This window comes from Lampris incognitus, chromosome 8 (assembly GCF_029633865.1).
Source record: "Lampris incognitus isolate fLamInc1 chromosome 8, fLamInc1.hap2, whole genome shotgun sequence".
NCBI classification, from domain to species: domain Eukaryota; kingdom Metazoa; phylum Chordata; class Actinopteri; order Lampriformes; family Lampridae; genus Lampris; species Lampris incognitus.
In genome coordinates, this window is record NC_079218.1 from 5515841 (window position 1) to 5540848 (window position 25008).

The 25008-nt window shown below is 44.5% G+C and overlaps 3 non-coding genes across 3 annotated transcripts; all 3 read left to right on the forward strand.

Moving 5' to 3' along the window:
* Positions 1–7854: 7854 nt before the first annotated feature.
* Positions 7855–7936, forward strand: trnas-gcu (transfer RNA serine (anticodon GCU)). The gene has a single exon. It is a non-coding gene; the product is annotated as a tRNA-Ser (tRNA).
* Positions 7937–10170: 2234 nt separating this feature from the next.
* trnas-gcu (transfer RNA serine (anticodon GCU)) lies at positions 10171–10252 on the forward strand. Its single transcript has one exon. It is a non-coding gene; the product is annotated as a tRNA-Ser (tRNA).
* Positions 10253–16768: 6516 nt separating this feature from the next.
* Positions 16769–16850, forward strand: trnas-gcu (transfer RNA serine (anticodon GCU)). Its single transcript has one exon. It is a non-coding gene; the product is annotated as a tRNA-Ser (tRNA).
* The last annotated feature ends 8158 nt before the right edge of the window (positions 16851–25008 follow it).

Sequence of the window (25008 nt, forward strand, 5' to 3'; positions counted from 1 at the left end):
AAGCATCTGCTCGTGAAGGATTACATTTTTAATAATTTGACTGGAAGCTTCATAGATATTTTTTTTATTCATTTATTTACTTCAATCAGAACCTCGCGCCACAAGAACAGCTTCTTCCCGACAGCAGCAGGCCTTTCCAACAAGCCCCCAGACACCCACAGATACTGACACTGCCACCACCACCACCCTTCGACCCTTTCTGCACACCACGACACGACATACACCTGCACACACTCACATGCACACCAGAGGGTAATAGATCTATCTGCCCCACTGTGCCCTCTGCACAAGCCCACACTACACTGTAAATAACTTCTTATTCAAAATTCTCATTTAACATTTTGTAAATAGAGTACTTGCCATATTCCCAGTGTTTCCCCATTATCTTATAGATAATCATTATTATTTATTATTCTCTTAAGTTTTTATCTTTGCGATTTACTGTTAATTTTTCACTCTTGCACCAACACACCGAGACAAATTCCTTGTATGTTCTTGAACTACTTTGCAACAAGTCTGATTCTTTTTTTTCCAGCATTTTCTGCTTTGTTTTAACAGTGACAGCAGAGAGAGACGGGAAAGGTAGGGGAGCGAGAGAGAGAGAGAGGGGATGATATGCAGCAAAAGGCCCGGGCTGGATTCGAACCCAGGCCGCTGCGGCGAGGATTCAGTTTTACGTGGTACATACGCTACCAGGTGAGCCACTGGGGCACCCCAACAAGTCTGAATCTGATTCTTATCTATGCAATATTTTTGTTTTTAGTCTGGCTGGTTTGACAGAAGTCCATCAAATGTAAGTCCAGCATTTCGGCTGCACATGTTCTGAGACACTGCACATTCAGCTTGTATGCACTGCAGATGAATTATTCATATCTGTGAAGCCTCCCATATGGACTTGAATTATTCTGAGGAATGAGGCGTTGTTGAGTAGCTCACGGTGTGCTTTACATATGAACAACCCTGTGGATCTCTATGTGTCGTTGACTAAGCAATGGCATTTTTACCTTTATAAGTGCCAAAAAACAACAATAACAAGAAAATCAAAGTGGGTTTAAAGCAGGGGTGGGCAATCTTATCCAGAATGGGCCGGTGTGGGTGCAGGTCTTTGTTCCATCCAAGAAGTTACACACCTGTGTCTCCTGATCAAGTTCCTCAGCAAAGACTCTACTGGTTGATTAGTGGGAGCAGGTGTGTAACTGCTTGGTTGGAACAAGAACCTGCACCCACACCGGCCCTTTCTGGGTAAGTCTGCCCACCCCTGGTTTAAAGGGAGGCAGTCTGTCACGTAACGCGTGCTCTATTGAGTTGTGTCATTATCCAATTGTCTACTGACTTGCATTGCCATGTAGCTGACTCGCAGGGACAGCCTGTCCATTATGAAGAACAGGATGGATGAACATGAAAATGCAACCTAACAATCGATGACATTAACGGCGAAGAGAAAATGGGAACAGACTTAAAAAGAAAAAAAAAATCAGAGCCGTCCCTTTCACAAGGTAACCTTATTATCTAGGCCTGGGCTCCTCGTGCAGTGACTGCCTATTCTTTCTTTTAATCTTGTGAGAGCTGCCCCTGGAACGGTGAGATCTTTTTTTTTTCATTAATATGAAGAAAGAAGCTCATAACACTGATAACAAAGTGCACACAAAACAAGCTCTGTTCCTCACAATAAGGCCTTTTTGGAATATTCCTTTTAAGGTGAACCGAGTACACCTCCACCATCAAATGAATTGGGTCACAAGTGTGATTCTGCAGCGTTGCATGATCCCAGAAAGTGTTTTGTGCAGCTGTAAGGAATATCTGTTGTTTTCTTTTCGTTTAGCTAGCAATTTTGTAAACTCTGGAGTTGGGAGAAGTGGCAGTATTTTTTTTCCAAATAGATTTAGGCTATTCGTGTTTGTCCGTCCGTTGTCTTGACGAGACTGTCCTCCACCAAAAAACGACCCCATAGGTCGTTTGTACAAGCAGCTTATTACGACCTACAGATACGTTTTAAAGTGAAGTGACCTCTCGCGGTCGTGTAAATAACGACAATCTGGTGTCTCGGGTGCCTCATCACCATATGACCTTTGACCTTCGTTACCAATCAAAATGCGAGGAGTCGAGAGGGGGGAGTGTTGCGCAATGCGACGAGGTGGTGGGGTGGGGTGGTCTACACATTTAGGAACGGGCACTATGGGCAGGCGGGCGCCTTTAGGAATGGGGCACTAATTTAGGGAACGCTCCTGTGGGTGGTATTACAGGGTAGGAACAAATGACCTATGTGGTCGAATGGTTTGGAGGGCTTGTTCCCTCTCCCGAACAGGCGTCCCGACCGACCAGAGGAGGCGCTAGTGCAGCGACCAAGACACACACCCACATCCGGCTTCCCACCCGCAGACACGGCCAATTGTGTCTGCAGGGACGCCTGACCAAACCGGAGGTAACACGGGGATTCGAACCGGCGATACCTGTGTTGGTAAGCAACGGAATAGACCGCCACGCCACCCAGACGCCCTTGACTCAACACTTTTCATTATTTTCTTACAGATATTCATCCAGGATAACACAATTGCTCCTCCAATTGAACAGTTGGTTGTTAATTGTCAACTGAAAATCCTGTGCCAACCATGCCAGTTAATGGCTGTGCATCAGCTTAATAGTATGGGGGGGGGGAGAGAGAGAGAGAGAGAGAGAGAGAGAGAGAGAGAGAGAGAGAGAGAGAGAGAGAGAGAGAGAGAGAGAAGGAAGAAAGGAAGGATAATGCGTACGTCCTATGAATGATCATCAGATTAATGTCATGAACATCTCCTGCATGTCAATGTGAGTGAATTTACACTTGACAGCCCTTTTGGCAGCTATTACAAAGTCCTCCCAATTAGCCCGTTGGACAAAAGGGGATGTCATTTTTTGTTTTAGTTGTTGATTCCAAATCAATGGGATGAGAGATGGCGTGAAATGAATGTCAAAAAAACAGAAAAAACAAAAACGTGTTGCTGCTGTACCAACATAACAACTGTAATTGTAATGCATTGGTATTATTATTTCGTATTATCATGACAGCATGTGGGAAAGCTGATTGTGTGTGTGTGTGGTTTGTATGCATCGTGTATAATGTGACTGCAGGGGTAAACTGCAGACCAGACCGGTCGGGCGCTGCATTCTGATAACCCTTACCTCTTTTCCTTACAAAGCCAATACAAAGCCCTGCTCCACGTGTCAACTGGCCTGTTCTCTCCAGAAGTAATGAGCTCCCCTTCCTCCCTCAAAGCCTTTTGTGTCTCTCGACTCACCTCTCAAGGCATTTGCATTTCTAGTAAACATCCAGCGTTCAACAAGCCAAGCTAACAAGTGTCACTCCTGCAGGTCGCTTCATAGTCACACAGACTGTGTGGATTCACTATACCCGTGGATTGAACACGTTACTGGTTAATTAACCCTGTAAACAGCTAAAACTATCACTGTATTAATAAATGCATGGCCTCATGGTAATTTAAATTAATGGCCCGGTCCACCTCCATTGCTTCCAATACTCCCTTCTTAGGTTCTTCACCACTATCCAGTCCCCTGGCTTCAAGTCATGTAGTGGTCCGTTTGCTGGCTGGGGAAGTAAGCAAGCAAGCAACTTTATATATATATATAGCTCACGTGTGATGGCCTGGCGGGCTGTCCAGGGTGTCTCCCCGCCTGCCGGGGAGACACCTGAGAGCAGGATAAGCAGTTTGGATAATGGATGGAATGTTTGTGTTTAAGATTAAAACTTACATTATAGACCTTATTCTTAGTGCAATAATATGGCTGCTTTATTGGCCTTCATTGTTCGTGCTCAGTAATTTTGTAGAATATGGGTTTGGGTTGAAGAGGTTTATCTATTTTATTTGGATTTTTTTTCCTCCCCAATTGTACCCAGCCATTTAGACTACCACATAACTCCTCCAATACATGTGGAGTCACGGCCGCTTCTTTTCACCTGACAGTGAGGAGTTTTGCCAGGGGGTCGTAGCACGTGGGAGGATCACGCTATTCCCCCCAGTTCCCCCTCTCCTCCTGAAAAAGCGTCCCGACCAACCAACCAACCCGAGGAGGTACTAGTGGAGTGACCAGGACACATACTACATCAAGCTTCCCACCTGCAGACACAGCCAATTGTGTCTGTAGGGACGCCCGGCCAAGCCGGAGGTAACACGGGGATTCAATTCGGCGATCCCCGTGTTGGTAGGCAACGGAATAGACCACACCGCCATCCAGGTGCCTGAAGAGTTTTTTAAGGTAGAAAAATTAACATTTGCCCTTTTTCAGTGAGAACTTCTAAGCAGTGGTGAGACAGTCAAAACAGTCTTCTTATCCTCTAGTTCCAGTTGCATGTAATAAAGTCAATTTCCTCATTTGCAGGTCTTTGAGCAGGCAGGAAGAGCTCACATGGCTGAATGTGTATTGATTTGTTGAGAGTAACAAAAGCGATCAGCCAAATTATTATTAATTTTTTTCAAATGCACTGTCTGAATGAAAGCTTAGCTTGTGTGAAAGAAACTGCTTTCTAGAGCCGCCTGTATTTGAATAACCACTCAAAATACATATTGTTTATGATTATTTAGTTTACAATTGCAAAAATCTGGTTCTGGTTTATCACACGTCTGAAGATATTCACAATGTTTGTGTGCTCGATCAGAAACTCCAGCTCTGAAAAGCGTGTGCAAACATAAGTGGTGGTGCAACAGCTTATTAGATCAAGGCCTGTTTTTCCTCGCTTCCTCCCTGTTAACCATGCGGCCCACCCACTCAGGGTTTAAGCGTTACTTGAAAAGGACACCGCTGGGATTGAATGACCTAGTGCATGCACGCCCTCCTTCACCGGCAGCGGGCGAGGTTGAAGGCAAAACTACTTATCTGCCAAGTGAATTTTTGATTTTGATTTTGATATACTTTAATGATCCCTGAAGGGAAATTACGCTCTGCATTTAACCTATCCCAGCTATGTAGCTAGGAGCAGTGGGAAGCCACCATACAGCGCTCGGGGACCAACTCCAGTTCGTCTCGCCATGCCTCCATCAAGAGCACAGACAGGAGTATTAACCCTAACTTGCATGTCTTTTTGATGGTGGGGGAAACTTGAGCACCCGGAGAAAACCCACCGCAGACACGGGGAGAATATGCAAACTCCACAGAGGACGATCTGGGATGACCCCAAGTTTGGACAACCCCAGGGTTCAAATCCTGGACCGCCTTGCTGTGAGGCGACAGCGCTAACCACTGCCCTACCGTGCCGCCAAAGCTAACTTCTTGGGTGTTTTTTGTCTGTGTAAGCAAAGGGGTGCCCGACTCCAGGCCTCGATGGCCGCAGTGTCTGTGGGTAATTGTTCCAACCATGCACTACACCACCTGATTTAACTAATTCCTTTCCCTCCTTGGTCCAAGAGGTGAGCTAATTAGTAAAATCAGGTGGGGTAGTGCATGGTTGCAACAAATACCTGCAGACACTGCGGCCCTCGAGGCCTGGAGTTGGGCACCCCTGGTGTACGGTAAAAGGGCACTGTTTGTGTCTTATTCTTCAGTGGTGGCTTCTCACTGCTTAAGTGGGGTCAAGGAGGAACAGGACGAGAAGGGAGAAGTTGTTGGAGGGCCATTCAAAGCACAGCATGGAAAACACATAGCGGCATGTGCCCATTTTTGTGGGTGGATTGGTTTGGAAGGATGGCTAACTTCATCAGCATCCCACACAGTATCTGTCTTGGACATTTGATATTGGCTGCCCTGGAAATATGGCAGCACACACACACACACGCTTTCTTTGCTAGGATGTCATGTATGTATGTAGTTGCAGATGCATAATGTGAACATCTAGTAACATGAGGACACATATATGAATGCTCTCTCTCACGGTCAGTCATACTCTTTCTGTCTCGCTCTCATTCATATATAAAAACCACTGACAGGTAAGTGAATAACATTGATTATCTCGTTACAATGGCACCTGTCAAGGGGTGGTATATATTAGGCATCAAGTGAACAGTCAGTTCTTCAAATTGATGTGTTGGAAGCAGGAAAAATGGGCAAGTGTAAAGATCTGAGCAACTTTGACAAGGGCCACATTGTGATAGCTAGGTGACTGGGTCAGAGCATCTCCAAAACGGCAAGTCTTGTGGGGAGTTCCCGGTATGCAGTGGTCAGTACCTACTAAAGGGGTCCAAGCAAGTGCAACCTCTGAACCGGCAACAGGGTTATGGGTGCCCAAGGCTCATTGATGCTGGTGAGGAGCAAAGAATAGCCTGTGTGGTCCAATCCCACAAAAGAGCTAATGTAGCTCAAATTGGTGAAAAAAGTAGTGGTGTCTATGATAGACAGGTGTCACAACACACAGTACATCGCACCTTGCTGCGTATGGGGCTGCATAGCCACAGACTGGTCAGAGTGCCAATGATGACCCTGTCCAACGTCGACAGTGCCTACAATGGGCACGTGAGCATTAGAACTGGACCATGGAGAGAGAGAAGAAGGTGGCCTGGTGTGATGGATCACATTTTCTTTAAGAAAGCCGCTTTATTTTTGTCATTGTACAGGTTACAATGAAATTTGTTCTCTGCATCCTATTGTATAGGAGCAACGGGCAGCTGCAGCACCCGGGGACCTACTCCAGTTCTTCTTTCCATGCTATACTATAGATGCCCCTACTATTGCTGTCTTCTGTTCCTTGTCGACAACCACAACGTCTGGTTGGTTATCCATCACCTACTTGTCAATCTCACCTGCTTGTCAGTCTGGGATCAGACCAGACAAGCTAGCTTTCGTTCCCCACATGCATCAATGAGCATTGGGCTCCAGTGACCCTTTCACTGGTTCCCCAGTTGTCCTTTCTTGGACCACTTTCAGTAGGTACTGACCACTGCATAGCAGGAACAACCCACAAAACCTGCCATTTTGGAGATGCTCTGACCCAGCCGTCTAGCCATCACAATTCGGCCCTTGTCGAAGTCACTCAGATCCTTATGCTTGCCCATTTTTCTTCCTGCCAACACATCTACTTCAAGAATTGACTGTTCAGTTGATGCCTAATATGTCCCACACCTTGACAGGTGCCATTGTAATGAGATAATCGATGATATCCACTTACCTGTGAGAGGTTTGGTAATGTTTTGGCTGATCGGTGCACAAGCTCGTTGGTTTCTGTTATGGTGGCAGTCGAGATATTGCATAAGGCTGTGTTCACATCCACAAGCAGGCTTTATGATGATACTTTCTTAGTGAGTTGTGGAAGCCGAGCTCGGGGGTTGACTGTCTTTAGTCTGGCCATGATTGTCATTTGAACCTCAGTAGCCTCAGCTTTCCTAGCTGGTAGGATTGTTTCAGCTGGTTGGATCTCCTGCCTACTGAGCGACCCTTCAGGGTGCCGAATTATATTGTCATTGTGTTGGAGCCTCTCCATCTCAAGTTGTGACAATAGCTTCCTTCTATTGATGTTCGAGCATTGAGCAATGAGCTGCTTCTGAGTCAGTGTGGAAGCAGTCTCTTTCTAGTCCACAGTTCTCACATACGCTCCATATAGCCTTTCTCCTGGGGTCTGCTGTTATAGTGGAATACCTCCAGGTTCTTGGCCCTTTTTCATGAATGGGTTGTTCTAGTAGCCAATTTCTCATCAGGTTGTCCTGGTTCCTCAACACCTGACGCGGAACTCCTTAACCGGGCGACATCAAGCCGGTATGACTCTATTCGTGTTACTCTCACTTATGTCTGAGGTAGGTAGCTTGTATAGCATTGGGAATTTAAGCCACAGACTCTTGAATTCGTCCCTCGCAGGGTTTGAAGCCCTCATCTCTGGCTGGAAAGCCAGTGTTCTTACCTACTGAGGTAATGAGTTGCTATACAAGGTCATGGTATAACGACGAGGTGGCCGAGTGGTTAAGGCGATGGACTGCTAATCCATTGTGCTCTGCACGCGTGGGTTCGAATCCCATCCTCGTCGGGAATCTTTTAGGGGACAAAAAAAAAGTAAATAAATATATGAGATCTACTGTTGCTCAGATTATGGAAAAAGTTAATTTAATGCTGACTATGATAGGCAGGTGTCACAACACACTGCACCTTGCTGCATATGGGGCTGCATAACCGCAGACTGGTCAGAGTGCCCACGATGACCCCAGTCCACCGTCGAAAACGATTACAGTGGGCCCGTGAGCGTCAGAACTGGACAATGGAGCAATAGACGAAGGTGGTGGAGGAACATGACAAAGAATTCAAGGTTTCAGCAAAGCAGGAAGTAAGTTTTCACATTCATGGATTGTCCGCCAGTGAATGTCATCAGCAGACATAATGTCAGCAGTCACAAGAAGTCAGATCAGTTCATCTGAACACAACGCTTATTGAGAGAAACGTTTCATCACTCATCTAAGTGATCTCTTCAGTCTCAACTGACTGAAAAACAAGTCTTATCCACGGAGGTCCCACCTTGCAACGTACAGGACTTAAAGGATACACCCATGTAGCCATAACACTAAAACCACCTGGCTAATATCGTGCAGGGCCCCCTCATGCCGACAAAACAGCTCTGACCCGTCAAGGCATGGACTCCACAAGACCTTTGAAGCTGTGTTCTGGTATATGAAACAGGCTCTAACAGGTACTATTTAATGAAGATGCCAGTTGGGGACCTGTGAGGCGTCTGTTTCTCAAACTAGAGACTCTAATGTACTTATCTTCTTGCTCAGTTGTGCAACGCGGCCTCCCACTTCTTTTTCTACTCTGGTTAGAGCCTGTTTGTGCTGTCCTCTGAAGGGAGTAGTACACACCGGTGTAGGAAATCTTCAATTTCTTAGCAATTTCTCGCATGGAATAGCCTTCATTTCTAAGAACAAGAATAGACTGTCGAGTTTCAGATGAAAGTTCTCTTTTTCTGGCCATTTTGAGCGTTTAATTGACCCCACAAATGTGATGCTCCAGAAACTCAATCTGCTCAAAGAAGTGCCCATCCAACCAATCCAACTTGTGGGAGCTGCTTCTGGAAGCGTGGGGTGCAATTTCTCCAGATTACCTCAACAAATTAACAGCTAGAATGCCAAAGGTCTGCAATGCTGTAATTGCTGCAAATGGAGGATTCTTTGACGAAAGCAAAGTTTGATGTAAAAAAAATCTTATTTCAAATACAAATCATTATTTCTAACCTTGTCAATGTCTTGACTCTATTTTCTATTCATTTCACAACATATGGTGGTGAATAAGTGTGACTTTTCATGGAAAACACAAAATTGTTTGGGTGATCCCAAACTTTTGAACGGTAGTGTACAAGAACACGAACTGAACCTTTCAAGCACCCTTCTAGTCATTTTATGTTACAAAGTCATGAATCTGTTTACCTGTACTGGTGCTAGGTTGTGCAACATCAACTTGTGCACGAGTGGCAGGTGTCTCCTCATTGACATGCTTTGAAAAAGTTATGTTTTTGCCACATGCACAGCAAAAGGCAGGGAAAGCTGTAGATCCACAGAATGGACAGTACATCTGCAAAAGGAAAAGAAGGACAGGGCTTAGGTATGGAAGACTGTGATAAGAGGGCTTTTTAATGTGCTATTATAACGGGTGCTTTATATCAATCTCTAATCATCATCTTATTTTATTAAGCAGGCTAATCTACGTGCAAATATGCAGCCTTGTATCGTCTGGTGTAAAATACAATAACAAAACGTCACGTAATGTGCAGCGTTGTACAGTGATAGAAACATAGTATATAAATATAAGCAAATAAAAGTTACATTATTACCGTTCCTGCTGAATGTTGAAACAGCCAGCTGTTCCAGAGACGGCTGTTCTGTCTCTCTCCATCCCGCGTGTCTTTCCATTGAGCTGTTACGCTGAGAGCGCCCCCTGCAGGTTTGGAGCGTTATGACGCGTTTTTCTTTTGAAGCTCGTGTCTTGGTTTGTATCGTTTTGTGCTTTGCATCGTTCCTCTTTTTGTACCTCGTTTAGACTTGTGTTTCGAGTTTGTGAATTTGAATCGTTTCTGTACTTGAAGCTGTTTTCCTTAACTGAGACACATTAGGCCGTTGCAGTGCGTCTGGCCCTTGTCGGCCACCGTAGGAGTCTAAGCCACAAACTCTTACTGGCTATTCGTCCCAAGCGTGGTTCCACGTCCAGTCTCCGGCTGGGAAGCTGGCATTCTGACGTACTGAGCTAGGGAGTTGCTATAGAAGAACGTGGTATAACGACGAGGTGGCCGAGAGGTTAAGGCGATGGACTGCTAATCCATTGTGCTCTGCACGCGTGGGTTCGAATCCCATCCTCGTCGGAGGTCTTTTGGGGACACAACTATATATATATATATATCAGTAGCGGACTGTGCATTTCACACCTAGGCCTTCGGTGAGACATCACCGCCTCATAATTACCCAAAGACAGCCGTCATATCGCAATGCTACACTGTTCTAGTTGCAAAAGTGGATATCATCACCATCAAGTTATTTGACACTTTCACAACAGCGACATCGTGTGGCGACATGGTGTAACATACAACCTTACTGGAAGTAATCCCGCGGGGCATATTATGCTATCAAGAAACTCAACAAACACACCCCAGCCGGGCCGCTGAGCATAAAAACAATCAGACATTATGCAAATAAACTAACTGTAAAAAAATAAATAAAAATAAATTGACTCACCAGTGTTGTCTATTTGAAGACAAAACCCATTCTCCTTTCCTTCTGGATGAAACGGTCGATCGCACGGTCACAGAGCACTCCTTTGGCTTTTGAATCCACCAGAATGTCCTTTGGCAATGGAAGCCTGTAGCGCCGCATTATGTAATAACGCCGCATTATGTAATAATGTAATACATTTTCACATCGTTATGTAATAACGCCACGTTTTTTGCAAATCAAGACATAAATCAGGGGTCCCCAATAGGCGGCCCGCGGGCCACGTCCGGCCCGTGACGGGTTGATTTATGGTCCACGAGAATTTTTGGAGAAATGCTAGAATTTTTTTTTATTTCCCTACCCAATTTTTTTTTTTAAATTTCTTAGTAAAAGTAAGACTAGTAATATATCGAAAAATAGATGAAAAATCTCTGTTTAAATTATAATACCTGCAACGTATCGACACCAAAACAAACTAACGACCAACCTGCTGCTGGAGGTTGAGTGGCCCGTGGTTTTAAAAGTGGCCCGCTATGAAAAGTAATTGGGGACCCCTGACATAAATGTTGGTGGTTTATTACATAATGAGCCAAATTATTAAATTTTCTTCCTAAAAAAGTGTAACATCCGCATTTTGTAATAACCGGTGCAATATGTAACAACTTATTACAAAATGCGGATGTTACACTTTTTTTTATGAAGAAAATGTAATAATTTGGTGCATTATGTAATAAACCACCAACATTTATGTCTTGATTTGAAAAAAAAGTGGCGTTATTACATAATGATGTGAAAATTTATTACATTATTACATAATGCGGCGCTACACTGTCCCTTCACCATTCACGAGTTCTCCTTGGGACATTATTCTCACTCACGGCTAGCTAGCTAGCTTAGCTAACGAAATCAAAAACACAAATGCTAGCTAACATTAGCCACCAACTACCGTGATGCGATGCGGAATGCAACCGCAACGGTTTCAACCACTGACCTAGGCGCTGCTGATTGGCTGAACAATCGGTCACACAGGCTGCATGCAGTGAAGGCCCTATGACGCTGGGCAAGTACAAATGAACACGCCCATCCGCTACACATCAAAATCTGATTGGCTGAGTAATCTATCAATCCAGTATTAACGCCTAACTTATTTAGATAGCGGAGACCTTCACTCGAGGTGGAGCAGTCTTCTCACACGGTTACAAGAGGGAAAAAGCTGATTGGATGATGTTTTTTTTGGCTGAGAGACTGTAAGCAGAGCCTCCCGAATTCGTATGTAAGGTCGAAATTGAAATGTAATGCGATATTAACAAATTGATAAGATTGTATTGCATTTATTAAAGTGTTTTCTTTTTTCTGTGGAGTCTTAGGCCTTCACCGAAGGTCTAGAGGGTCCTGATGGTTCTCCGCGGATATATGTATATATATATATATATAGATATGTAGATATATATCAACAGGAAAAAAGATTTTAATACATAGCAGTACAGGCCTGTTTCGTGCGTCTCGCACTCATTACCTGCTCATGTCTTTCAACAAAGAATCATACAGCTTGCGTTGGACAGCGACCAATCAAATGGGGAAACATTCAAACTATAACAACCAATGGGGTAGGTACTTATGATGCACAGCAACCAACGGAGGGGTAGAAAACATTACAACCAATGGGACGGGTTTGTTTTGAAATGCATTTTTTTCGGCGTCTGAAGGAAAATGCCAAATAGAGGGAGTCATCTACCAGGCCTCGGTGACGAGAGAAGACAACGGCGATGTGGACACTTACGTGGGATTAACAGAGGGCCCTTTTAAAAGGAGGTTTAACGCCCATATGAGTAGCTTCAGAAATGAGCATGTGAAAAATGCAACGGCCTTAAGCTGTCACATTTGGTCACTGGTAGACAAGAGTATCAGTTATTCCATCTCACGGAAAATCCTTGCAAAGAGTAATGCATATTCAGTTAGAGGTAAAAGATGTGACCTGTGTTTGGCAGAAAAGTATTTTATTATTTGCAGACCTGATATGTCCACCTTGAATAATAGAAACGAATTGGCCACGAGCTGTAGACACCGAAAAAAATATCTCCTTTGCAGCTATAAGTAAAACGTTTTTATTATTCTCCCCCCCCCCCATTAGATGATACACATATGACATTTATTTGTTTTTTTTCAAATTTTAACTACCTATCCTTCCAACTGTGCCCCAACGCCACCCCAATATATAATTCACATAAATTACCTTGTTATATTTGTAATGTAGGCCATTTCAACAGCGCCATGGCCCCTAAATGCTTTTCAAAACAAACCCCAGTCCCACCGGTTGTAATGTTTTCTACCCCTCCGTTGGTTGCTGTGCATCATAAGTACCTACCCCATTGGTTGTTATAGTTTGAATCTTTCCCCATGTGATTGGTCGCTGTCCAACCGAAATTAGGGGCGTGACGCTGGGCAACGCAAACTGTATGATTCTTTGTTCCGCAGCTGATGAGTGCGAGATGCACGAAACAGGCCTGTTCTGCTATGTATTAAAATCTTTTTTCCAGTATGCGTGTTGATATTCCGCTCCTCATTAGTTGAGCACTCACAACACCAGGTACTATTTAATGAAGATGCCAGTTGGGGACCTGTGAGGCGTCTGTTTCTCAAACTAGAGACTCTAATGTACTTATCTTCTTGCTCAGTTGTGCAACGCGGCCTCCCACTTCTTTTTCTACTCTGGTTAGAGCCTGTTTGTGCTGTCCTCTGAAGGGAGTAGTACACACCGGTGTAGGAAATCTTCAATTTCTTAGCAATTTCTCGCATGGAATAGCCTTCATTTCTAAGAACAAGAATAGACTGTCGAGTTTCAGATGAAAGTTCTCTTTTTCTGGCCATTTTGAGCGTTTAATTGACCCCACAAATGTGATGCTCCAGAAACTCAATCTGCTCAAAGAAGTGCCCATCCAACCAATCCAACTTGTGGGAGCTGCTTCTGGAAGCGTGGGGTGCAATTTCTCCAGATTACCTCAACAAATTAACAGCTAGAATGCCAAAGGTCTGCAATGCTGTAATTGCTGCAAATGGAGGATTCTTTGACGAAAGCAAAGTTTGATGTAAAAAAAATCTTATTTCAAATACAAATCATTATTTCTAACCTTGTCAATGTCTTGACTCTATTTTCTATTCATTTCACAACATATGGTGGTGAATAAGTGTGACTTTTCATGGAAAACACAAAATTGTTTGGGTGATCCCAAACTTTTGAACGGTAGTGTATATATATATATATATATAGCTCTATATCTACACTACTGTTCAAAAGTTTGGGATCACCCAAACAATTTTGTGTTTTCCATGAAAAGTCACACTTATTCACCACCATATGTTGTGAAATGAATAGAAAATAGAGTCAAGACATTGACAAGGTTAGAAATAATGATTTGTATTTGAAATAAGATTTTTTTTACATCAAACTTTGCTTTTGTCAAAGAATCCTCCATTTGCAGCAATTACAGCATTGCAGACCTTTGGCATTCTAGCTGTTAATTTGTTGAGGTAATCTGGAGAAATTGCACCCCACGCTTCCAGAAGCAGCTCCCACAAGTTGGATTGGTTGGATGGGCACTTCTTGCGTACCATACGGTCAAGCTGCTCCCACAACAGCTCAATGGGGTTCAGATCTGGTGACTGCGCTGGCCACTCCATTACCGATAGAATACCAGCTGCCTGCTTCTGCTCTAAATAGTTCTTGCACAATTTGGAGGTGTGTTTAGGGTCATTGTCCTGTTGTAGGATGAAATTGGCTCCAATCAAGCGCTGTCCACTGGGTATGGCATGGCGTTGCAAAATGGAGTGATAGCCTTCCTTATTCAGAATCCCTTTTACCCTGTACAAATCTCCCACCCTACCAGCACCAAAGCAACCCCAGACCATCACATTACCTCCACCATCCTCAACAGATGGCGTCAGGCATTCTTCCAGCATCTTTTCATTTGTTCTGCGTCTCACAAACGTTCTTCTTTGTGATCCAAACACCTCAAACTTGGATTCATCCGTCCACAACACTTTTTTCCAGTCTTCCCCTGTCCAATGTCTGTGTTCTTTTGCCCATCTTAATCTTTTTCTTTTATTGGTCAGTCTCAGATATGGCTTTTTCTTTGCCACTCTGCCCTGAAGCCCAGAATCCCGCAGCCGCCTCTTCACTGTAGATGTTGACACTGGTGTTTTGCGGGTACTATTTAATGAAGATGCCAGTTGGGGACCTGTGAGGCGTCTGTTTCTCAAACTAAAGACTCTAATGTACTTATCTTCTTGCTCAGTTGTGCAACGCGGCCTCCCACTTCTTTTTCTACTTTGGTTAGAGCCTGTTTGTGCTGTCCTCTGAAGGGAGTAGTACACACCGGTGTAGGAAATCTTCAATTTCTTAGCAATTTCTCGCATGGAATAGCCTTCATTTCTAAGAACAAGAATAGACTGTCGAGTTTCAGATGAAAGTTCTCTTTTTCTGGCCATTTTGAGCGTTTAATTGACCCCCCAAATGTGATGCTCCAGAAACTCAATCTGCTCAAAGGAAGGTCAGTTTTGTAGCTTCTGTAACGAGCTAAACTGTTTTCAGATGTGTGAACATGATTGCACAAGGGTTTTCTAATCATCAATTAGCCTTCTGAGCCAATGAGCAAACACATTGTACCATTAGAACACTGGAGTGATAGTTGCTTGAAATGGGCCTCTATACACCTATGTAGATATTGCACCAAAAACCAGACATTTGCAGCTAGAATAGTCATTTACCACATTAGCAATGTATAGAGTGTATTTCTTTAAAGTTAAGACTAGTTTAAAGTTATCTTCATTGAAAAGTACAGTGCTTTTCCTTCAAAAATATGGACATTTCAATGTGATCCCAAACTTTTGAACGGTAGTGTATATATATATATATATATATATATATATATATATATATATATATATATATATATATATATATATAGCTACTGTAGCTCAAGTTGCTGAAAAAGTTAATGCTGGCTACGATAGACAGGTGTCACAACACACAGTGCATCACACCTTGCTGTGTATGGGGCTGTGTAGCCGCAGACCGGGGTCAGAGTGCCCATGATGACTCCTGTCCACCATCGTAGCACCTACAATGGGCATGCGAACATCAGAACTTGACCATGGCGCAATGGAAGAAGGTGGCCTTGTCTGATGAACCAAATTTCCTATTAAATCATGTGGATGGCCGGGTGCATGTTTGTCGTTTACCTGGGGAAGAGATGACACCAGGATGCTCTATGGGAAGAAGGCAAGCCGGCAGAGGTAGTGTGATGCTCTGCGCAATATTCTGCTGGGAAACTTTGGGATCTGCGGCTCTGTGATGGCCTGGCGGCCTGTCCAGGGTGTCTCCCTGCCTGCCGCCCAATGACTGCTGGGATAGGCTCCAGCATCCCCGCGACCCTGAGAGCAGGATAAGCGGTTAAGATAATGGATGAGTGGAACTTTGGGATCTGGCATTCATGTGGATGTTACTTTGACATTCATCACCTACCTAAACACTGTTGCAGACCAAGTAGACCCCTTCATGGCAACGGTATTCCCTGATTGCAGTGGTCTCTTTCAGCAGGATAATACACCCTGCAACACAACAAATATTGCTCAGGAATGGTTTGAGGAACATGAGAAAGAATTCAATTTGTTGCCTTGGCCTCCAAATTCCCCCAGATCTCAATCTAATTGAGCATCTGTGGGATGTGTTGGAAAAACAAGTCCGATCCACGGAGGTCTCACCTCGCAACTTACAGGACTTAAAGGATACACTCACCAACCTTAACATTAAAACCATCTGGCTAATATTTTGTAGGTTCCCCTCATGCCACCAAAACAGCTCTGATCCGTCAAAGCATGGACTCCACAAGACCTCTGAAGGTGTCCTCAGGAATATGCAACAAAAACATTGGCAGCAGATTCTTTAAGTCCTAAAAATCTCGATCCCACCCTTTTCCTGGGTGGCGTGTACCTTCCTCAAGCTCGGATCCTCTACCACAGGCTTGGGAATTTGAGGGTTCTGTGCAGGAGTCTAAGCCACAAACTCTTACTGAATATTTGTCCCAAGCAGGGTTTTAATCATAGTCTCCAGCTGGGAGCCGGCGTTCTTACCTACTGAGGCATTGAGTTGCTATACAAGGTGCCCGTAAAGCGACGAGGTGGCCGAGAGGTTAAGGTGATGGACTGCTAATCCATTGTGCTCTGCACGCGTGGGTTAGAGTCCCATCCTTGTTGGAGGTCTTTTGGGGACACTATATATATATATATATATATGTAGTCTATAGATATGTATATATTAGAGCTACTGTAGCTCAAATTGCTGAAAAATGTAAAGCTGGCTCTCACAGACAGTTGTCACAGCACAGTGCATCGCAGGGTGCCCATGATGACATGACCCCTGTTCACGGTTGTAGCAACTATAATGGGCATGTGAATTTCCGAACTGGACCATGGCGCAATGGAAGAAGGTGGCCTCATCTGAGGAATCACGTTTCTTTTAAATCATGTGGATGGCCGGGTGCGTGTTTGCTGTTTACCTGGGGAAGAGATGACAACAGGGTGCTCTATAGGAAGAAGGCAAGTCGGTAAAGGTAGCGTGATGCTCTGCGCAATGTTCTGCTGGGAAACCTTGGGATCTGGCATTCATGTGGATGTTACATGTACCACCTACCTAAACATTGTTGCTGACCAAGTACACCGCTTCATGACAACGGCATTCCCTGATGGCAGTGGCCTCTTTCAGCAGGGTAATGCACCCTGCTACACTGCAAGTATTGCTCAGGATTGGTTTGAGGAACATGAGAAAGAATTCAATTTGGAGGTGGGATTACATCAAGGATCGGCTCTGAGCCCTTTCTTATTTGCAATGGTGATGGACAGGTTGACGGAAAAGATCAGGCAGGAGTCTTCATGGATGATGATGTTCACGGATGACAATGTGATCTGTAGCGAGAGTAGGGTGCAGGTTGAGGAGAGCCAAGAGAGGTGGAGGTATGCACTGGAGAGAAGAGGAATGCAAATCAGTAGGAGCAAGACGGAATACCGTCGCGTGAATGAGAGGGACGACAGTGGAATGGTCAGGATGTAAGGAGTGGAGGTGACGAAGGCATATGAGTTTAAATACTTGGGGTCAACTGTCCAAAGTAACGGGGAGTGCAGGAGAGAGGTGAAGAAGAGAGTGCAGGCAGGGTGGAGTGGGTGGAGAAGTGTGTGTGTGTGGTGTTAGTGTGTGTGTGTTAGTTAGTGTAGATAGCGGGACTGAAAACTAAAGCACTTATGATCCTAATTCTTTTTGGAGGTGGTAGGTATTGTCTCAGAGAGTAAGGGAAAAACCCCAGAAAATTAAAATTATGCAAAATATGCATTTTTATAAAAATGGCTAAAAACCACTTTTCTTGGCATTTCAGATGATTCTGAGCATCTTTGGTTTTTTTCACCCATATAAAAAAAAATTTCTGGGACTTAGAAATGTTTTGGCATTATGCAAAATATATGCATTTTTGCAAAAATGCACTTATGATCCTAATTTTTTTTGGAGGTGGTAGGTATTGTTCCAGATATGTGTGTGTGTATATATATATAGACCTGTTTTTCTCACCCATGCACTCTTTCTCTGTCGTTCTCTTCTCCACATCTCTCTTTCTCTCTAAAGAAAACGCACACACATACACACACACACACACACACACACACACACACACACACACACACAAAAACACACACACCTATACAAAGGACAGATGTATCGGTGGGGGGAAAATACACAGAGACGAGGATTTTCTTGACAACAACTGCCCATGCTGCTGTGTAGGGGAGCAGCGGAGGAGTTGGCTCTGACTAATGGCCTTGACCCCAACACATGGCCCGTGTCCCAGGAAGGGGAGGGAAAGATCCTGGTCCAGTCAGACATGAGTGATAGGAAGTGGAGATAGCGTTGATAGAGGGTAATGATTGTGATCTCTCTTTTCCTGTATCTCTCGCAGAGCTCGTGCACTGGGTTAAGGGAGCAAGGTCAGGTGCTGCCAGGCTGCCACCTGATGCTCATCTGGTTATCTGAGCTGACTCAACTTTGGAGTAGGGTTAATGCTGCCGGTCTGGTCACCGACATTGCTCCCTATGATGCAGGTGAGATTAGCGGAGGTGTACCAACCTGTTAAGCGTACGAACAGCAGAAGAAGAATGAAAAATGACACAAGTTAAAGGAGAATACCGGTGTTTTTGCATGTTTTGCACCACTTACTACAAATAATGAACACGTTACATTTCCAAAGCACGCTGAAGCTTTTTGGGGTTTTGAGTGTAATTTCTCTAAGTTCCAGCCAGCCGTTGGTCTCCATTCATTTAAGGACAGTGTGAAAATCAACCTATCAGGAACTTGAGACTTGCACGAGATAGGTAATCCATCACAGTGAACATTCAGTCGCCGTTCCTTTTTTTTTTGTGTTACGTTATCAATGTGGTTGAAAGTGAAGGTTGATTTGAAATGTTGTCCTGTGAGTCACAACACATTTGAAGACACCTGCACAACAGAATCTGTTTCTCTGCCAGAAAAATGTCCCTGGGAAAAATACTGTTTCACAGACAACATTCCAACGTCCATGACTTCCTCAGGGCAACAGAATTGTTGACCAGGGAAGCGAAGAATTTCCAAGTGGGCTCATTACCTGAACATTCGAATTGAAGAAAATGAGAAATTGGGCAAATAATCAAAAATAGAAGAAAAAAAGAAAAAGAAACAAAGACTAAGGTACCCTTTGAAAAATGGGAAACAAGTAACATGAGGTATAGTCCCATTGTAGTAAATGTTTGTTTATTTAGATCCCCATTAGCTGTTATGCAAAGCAACAGCTACTCTTCCAGGGGTCCATATTAAAAACTTCCAACAACAACCTCCATGTATACCCATGCTTTCACATGCATGCGTACATAAATAAACACAATGGCATCATTAAATAGATGCCCCATGGGGTAAAGCATGCAAAAACACCAGTATGAGCCTTTAAATACCTGGAATATGCTTGACGGGCAGGTTGCAGGATGACGGAGCAAGATTGCAGACGTGACGGATTTAGCTGTGTGAATGTGGACAGATTGAGATAAGAGTGCTGTCAGATAACAAAACGTCTTCATAGGACGAGGCAATAAAGGTGTAATAGCTGTTAGCTCCTGGTTGCGCTGGCACCCAACCAGAAAATCAGACCTCACTCCTCCAACACGGCGTCTCAGCTTAGAGCCCACGGTACTTGTGAATATTTTATATGCCCGCATGTTGAGCATTACTCTCCTGTCCCATGTCATTAAGAAAACAATTACTCTGCTCTCCTCCACCCCCCCCCGCACGTAATCTGGTGCTACTGTCGCTAGCGCCAAATGGCATCACCGTATTGTATAGACCACAAACATGGATGACAGCCTGCAGGCATAATATACCCATTCTCTGTGGATGACTTGAATGAGGAGCAATTGACTGCTCAGAGCTTTCATACCTCAGTGTGCATGTGCTGCCCAGGGATGCAAAGGCAGTGCTTGCTTAGCTTCTCGTTCATCCTTGTTATATGTGAGTTGTGGTGTTTTCTATGTGTTCGATGTGCCACGCGTGGAGCAAAGACAAAACAAGCGAGGCATTTGTGCTCATGGCAACAATGATGTGCAGTGCACCAGTCACTTATCCATCCATCCATTATCCAAGCGCTTATCCTGCTCTCAGGGTCGCGGGGATGCTGGAGCCTATCCCAGCAGTCACTGGGCGGCAGGCGGGGAGACACCCTGGACAGGCTGCCAGGCCATCACAGGGCCGACACACACACATTCACACCTAGGGACAATTTAGTACAGCTGACTCACCTGACCTTCATGTCTTTGGACTGTGGGAGGAAACCGGAGCCCCCGGAGGAAACCCACACAGACACAGGGAGAACATGCAAACTCCACACAGAGGACGACTCCCAAGGTTGGACTACCCCGGGGCTCGAATCCAGGACCTTCTTGCTGTGAGGCGACCACGCTAACCACTGCGCCACCGTGGCCCAATAGCCTATGTTCAAGCATATTTGACAAAAAAGGAAAACACAGTTTATTTAACAGTGTTTTATCTATGCAATGTCCCACATAACATCCAACATGATCCCAGACAGGAGCGAGTAGGGCGGCTGACGAGAACTTCTGAATAACGCTGATAACACAGTTTGTTCCCTTGCTTTTTATTAGACTTAATCTTTTGATGTTGTTTTTCGGACATTTTACTGCCTTTTTCCATTACGTTTGTGTTTTTCTGTTTCTATCCTGTCAGCACAACGCAATGTGTTTTTATGCGTTTCTTCACAGACTCAAACTGACGACACGAGTCCAGTTTTAGGAGAAAAGAGATTTTCAGCTCGTGCTTATCTTTGGTTTTACCATCAGTTTTGCGTAACGCCTCATAATATTGTCACGACATTCACAGCAGTGAAATACTTAGGGGACAGCATATTCCCCCCTCATCTACTCATATATTTTCGTAATGTGTGTGTGTGTGTGTGTGTGTGTGTTAGTTAGTGTAGATAGCGGGACCCAAAACTAAAGCACTTATGATCCTAATTCTTTTTGGAGGTGGTAGGTATTGTCTCAGAGAGTAAGGGACAAATCCCAGAACATTAAAATTATGCATAATTATGCATAAATATGCATTTTTCTAAAAATGGCTAAAACCACTTTTCTCGGCATTTCAGATGATTCTGAGCATCTTTGATTTTTTTCACCTATATAAAAAAAAATTTCTGGGACTTAGAAATGTTTTGGCATTATGCAAAATATATGCATTTTTGCAAAAATGCACTTATGATCCTAATTGTTTTTGGAGGTGGTAGTTATTGTTCCAGAGAGGACCAGAAAAATAGAAAATTAAAATATGCATAATTATGCAAAATATGCATTTTCTAAAAATGGCTAAAAACAACTTTTCTCTACATTTCAGATGATCCTGAGCATTTGGGGGGAGGGAGTTGGAGTGGGGGGGGGTTTAGGGGCAGGGGGAAGGCGGTTAGCTGGCAGGATGGAGAGGAGGGAGATTTAGACGGGTGGATAACCAAACTGCTACATTGTAGCGGGGTTCTTCTAGTGTATAATATATTACGAGGTTTGACTTTTGGATTAAAGAGCGAAGGGGACAAAACCTGACTCAAAACCCCGCAGGAAACGACTTGGTTACTACTTATGTACGTATGAATACATGGATGAATGAAGGACACCAACAGCAACTAGTCAGTGAAAACAGCATCGACTGCTCTTCTTAAGAAAACAGTCTGCTCTAAATCTCATACTGACAATTATGAACCGTTTCTGCAAAAAGCTCTTTTCTTCTTAACAAAACGCTTACCTGCTTTGTGCAGAGATAAGAAAATAATACAGGTTCAACACGGAGGGTAAAACACAAAGAAAAGTGTCTTCATTTGAAATTGACGTAAAGCTCTGATAGGAAGATTTACCTCCACTTTGAAAGGATTAAACGCCTCAAATGTCAAACCGAGTAACTTGAAGTAAGTTGGTGTGTCCATATCTCCGGCCACACAGAGTTATTACATATCGCATTATATTCACCACAAGTATTGGATGTTTCTAAATGTATTGAGTGACATCCATCCATCCATCCAAGCCTCTTATCCTAATTAGGGTCGCGAGACACTGAAGCCAATCCCAGCAGTCATTGGGCAGCAGGCGGGGAGACACCTTAGACAGGCCGCCAGGCCTTCCTGACACACACAGAGGGACAATTCACCTGACCTACATGTCTTTGGACTGTGGGAGGAAACCCACACAGACACAGGGAGAACATGCAAGCTCCACACAGAGGACGACCCGGGACGACCCCCAAGGTTGGACTACCCCGGGGCTCGAACCCAGGACCTTCTTGCTGTGAGGTGACCGCGTTAACCACTGCGCCACCCTAATGAGTGATAACGATGGTATGAAATGGGGGACGTTCGGGGGAAATATTCAACGGAGAAGTCTGTGGTCAAAAAGGGCATCATTAAAACGTTGACGTCTGTGGGGTTTTGTCATTATGAAGATGAAGGAGCAGGCATTAGCGGTGTTTTGAAACAGCATTATGCGTTGGCTGTGGAGGAACTAGCGGGCCCAGTTAAAGCTGGCGACGCTCTTCCCTTCATTTTGCAGCTCCTGCAGACGACTCATTAACAGAAGCGATAGAAGAGCTATAGAAAAGAGATGGAGGGGATGTCTTCATTAATAAAATGACTGCCAGCGGATCACTTTACCGGCTGAATCAAATGCTGTGCTAAAACAACAGCAGCTGGCCTAAATACAGAACTCAATTTCAAGAGTCCAGCAGGCCGCACGACCAGGCTGTCGGTCGTGGTTATCTGTGTTGAAATGCAGCCTTCTCTCATGTTGACGGAGGGATGTTAAAACCTTTAGCACAACGGTCTCGGAGGGGGAAGGGCGGGATATGTCTGGCCACATTCGGTCGGCACCAATGAAGCAGCGGCGTATGAGTTTCTCACATCTCTTTGACCAGACTAGAGGATTCTTAGTGGGAATCCGTACTCTGGGAAGGCCAGAGCTCCCACTGGGCTCGGCAGTGGTCTGCTCCCCTGTGAAAGGAAAAGAAATGATGCAGCCGGTCGGCTCGCCTCCTCCATAGCTGCATTTTATTATCATCCCACAGAGCGTTGCTGCTCTAATGGGGTGTGTGTGTGTGTGTTTATGTTCTTGTTCAGCCGTATTTGTGAGGACCAATTTGGGTTTTTAACCACAAGAATGAGGACATTTTCGCCTCACTCCTTCGAGGGTATATTTTAGGTTGAGGGATGGGCGGCACAGTGGCTAGCACTGTTGCCTCACAGCAAGCAGGTCCTGGGTTCGAACCCCAGGCCGTCCCAGCTCCTTTCTTTGTGGAGTTTGCATGTTCTCCCCGTGTCTGCAGCGGGCTTTTCTCCGGGTGCTCCGGTTTCCTCCCACCGTCAAAAAGACATGCACGTTAGGGTTGACACTCCTGTCTGTGCCCCTGAGCAAGGCAGTGTAAAGAAGAACTGCCGTTGGTCCCCAGGTGCTGCAGCTGCCCACTGCTCCTATAGACCCTTTTACAGGCGGTAAACAGCGATCACGTGGTTTAGTATGCGCGCGCATTTTGGCAGCAAAAAAACGGTAACAACTGGGGAGAAAAAGGGGACAAGTTAACAAAAACAGAATTAACTTGCGCGATATAAAGTGGGCGCCACATATGCGTGCAGTTTTAATGATGTCTTGGGTCCAGTCCACTCGTTTTATTGCTTGTCGCCAGAATCTTCGCCTGTTGGCATTGAACGGTCTTTTCCCCGATGGGATGCGGTAGAAATTAATACCTTTAGTCTTGCTAGACCTGTTCTGGCAGCCCACAACACAACAAGAGGACATTTTAAAAATGTGAATATCAATCGATCAACAATCCATTTGCACTCTGCACTGATTGGAGATGGACAAGTGGCCTCTTTTGCTGCCAAAAAGCGCACGCGTACTATGCCTGACGTAGGTCATAAAAGGGTCTTGGGTTAAATGCAGAAAGTAAACTTCATTAATGGATGGATAGATGTATGTACAAAATGACTAGGAAAGAGTATTCTAGTTTATGTATTCTATTTGGGTTTAAGGCTAATGTTAGAATTAGGATTAGGTTAAGATTAGGGTATAGGTTAGGGGCTAGGGAATGAATGTAGTCTGCGAGGGGTCCCCACGAAGAAAGGAAGGTGTATGTGTGTGTTTATAGGGGGGGCCTGTGTGCAGTGTGTCCCCTTTATAGGCTAAATGAAGTCCTTGTGTTCTCCCATGATGGGAAACCTTTTAACTGCAGGTCCTGCTGCTCTCTGACAATGACCCAAGAACAAAGCTGATGGATGGCAGTCGGCAGACTCTGGAGTGTTTGCGTGCAAAAGAGGATTTGATCTGTAAATTGGCCTTTTTAGGAACGGATTGGACATGTTTGTTTACAGCGCTGCTCAAATGAGGGTTAATGAATGTTTTCTTGGACTAGATCAAACTGTGTACTTGCGCAATAGTACATCTAGATGAGGGTTAGTCGTAAAGCAAGTATCATTAGCAGTAATAAAAATGTCCCGTGCCCACTTAGCTTTTGCGGAGCGCTCAAGAATCCAATTCCCACTGCACAAATGAAATATTCAGTAGCGCTTTCAACTCAATTATGGGCGGCACACTTCTGTATCCCCACAAGGTTTTGGTACAGTGATTTCATGAACGCAGCCCTTAAGCCCCTCCATCAACTCCAGCAGCAGGAGACCCATCCCACCTTGCTCCGGCCTCGCTGTGACAGTAATGCCTGTCAACTCCACCGGCTACCTATCGCACAGAGGCGACTCTGACTGCAGAGCTAAGAGGATCTCTTCTCCTCCTCACGGGTGTCGGG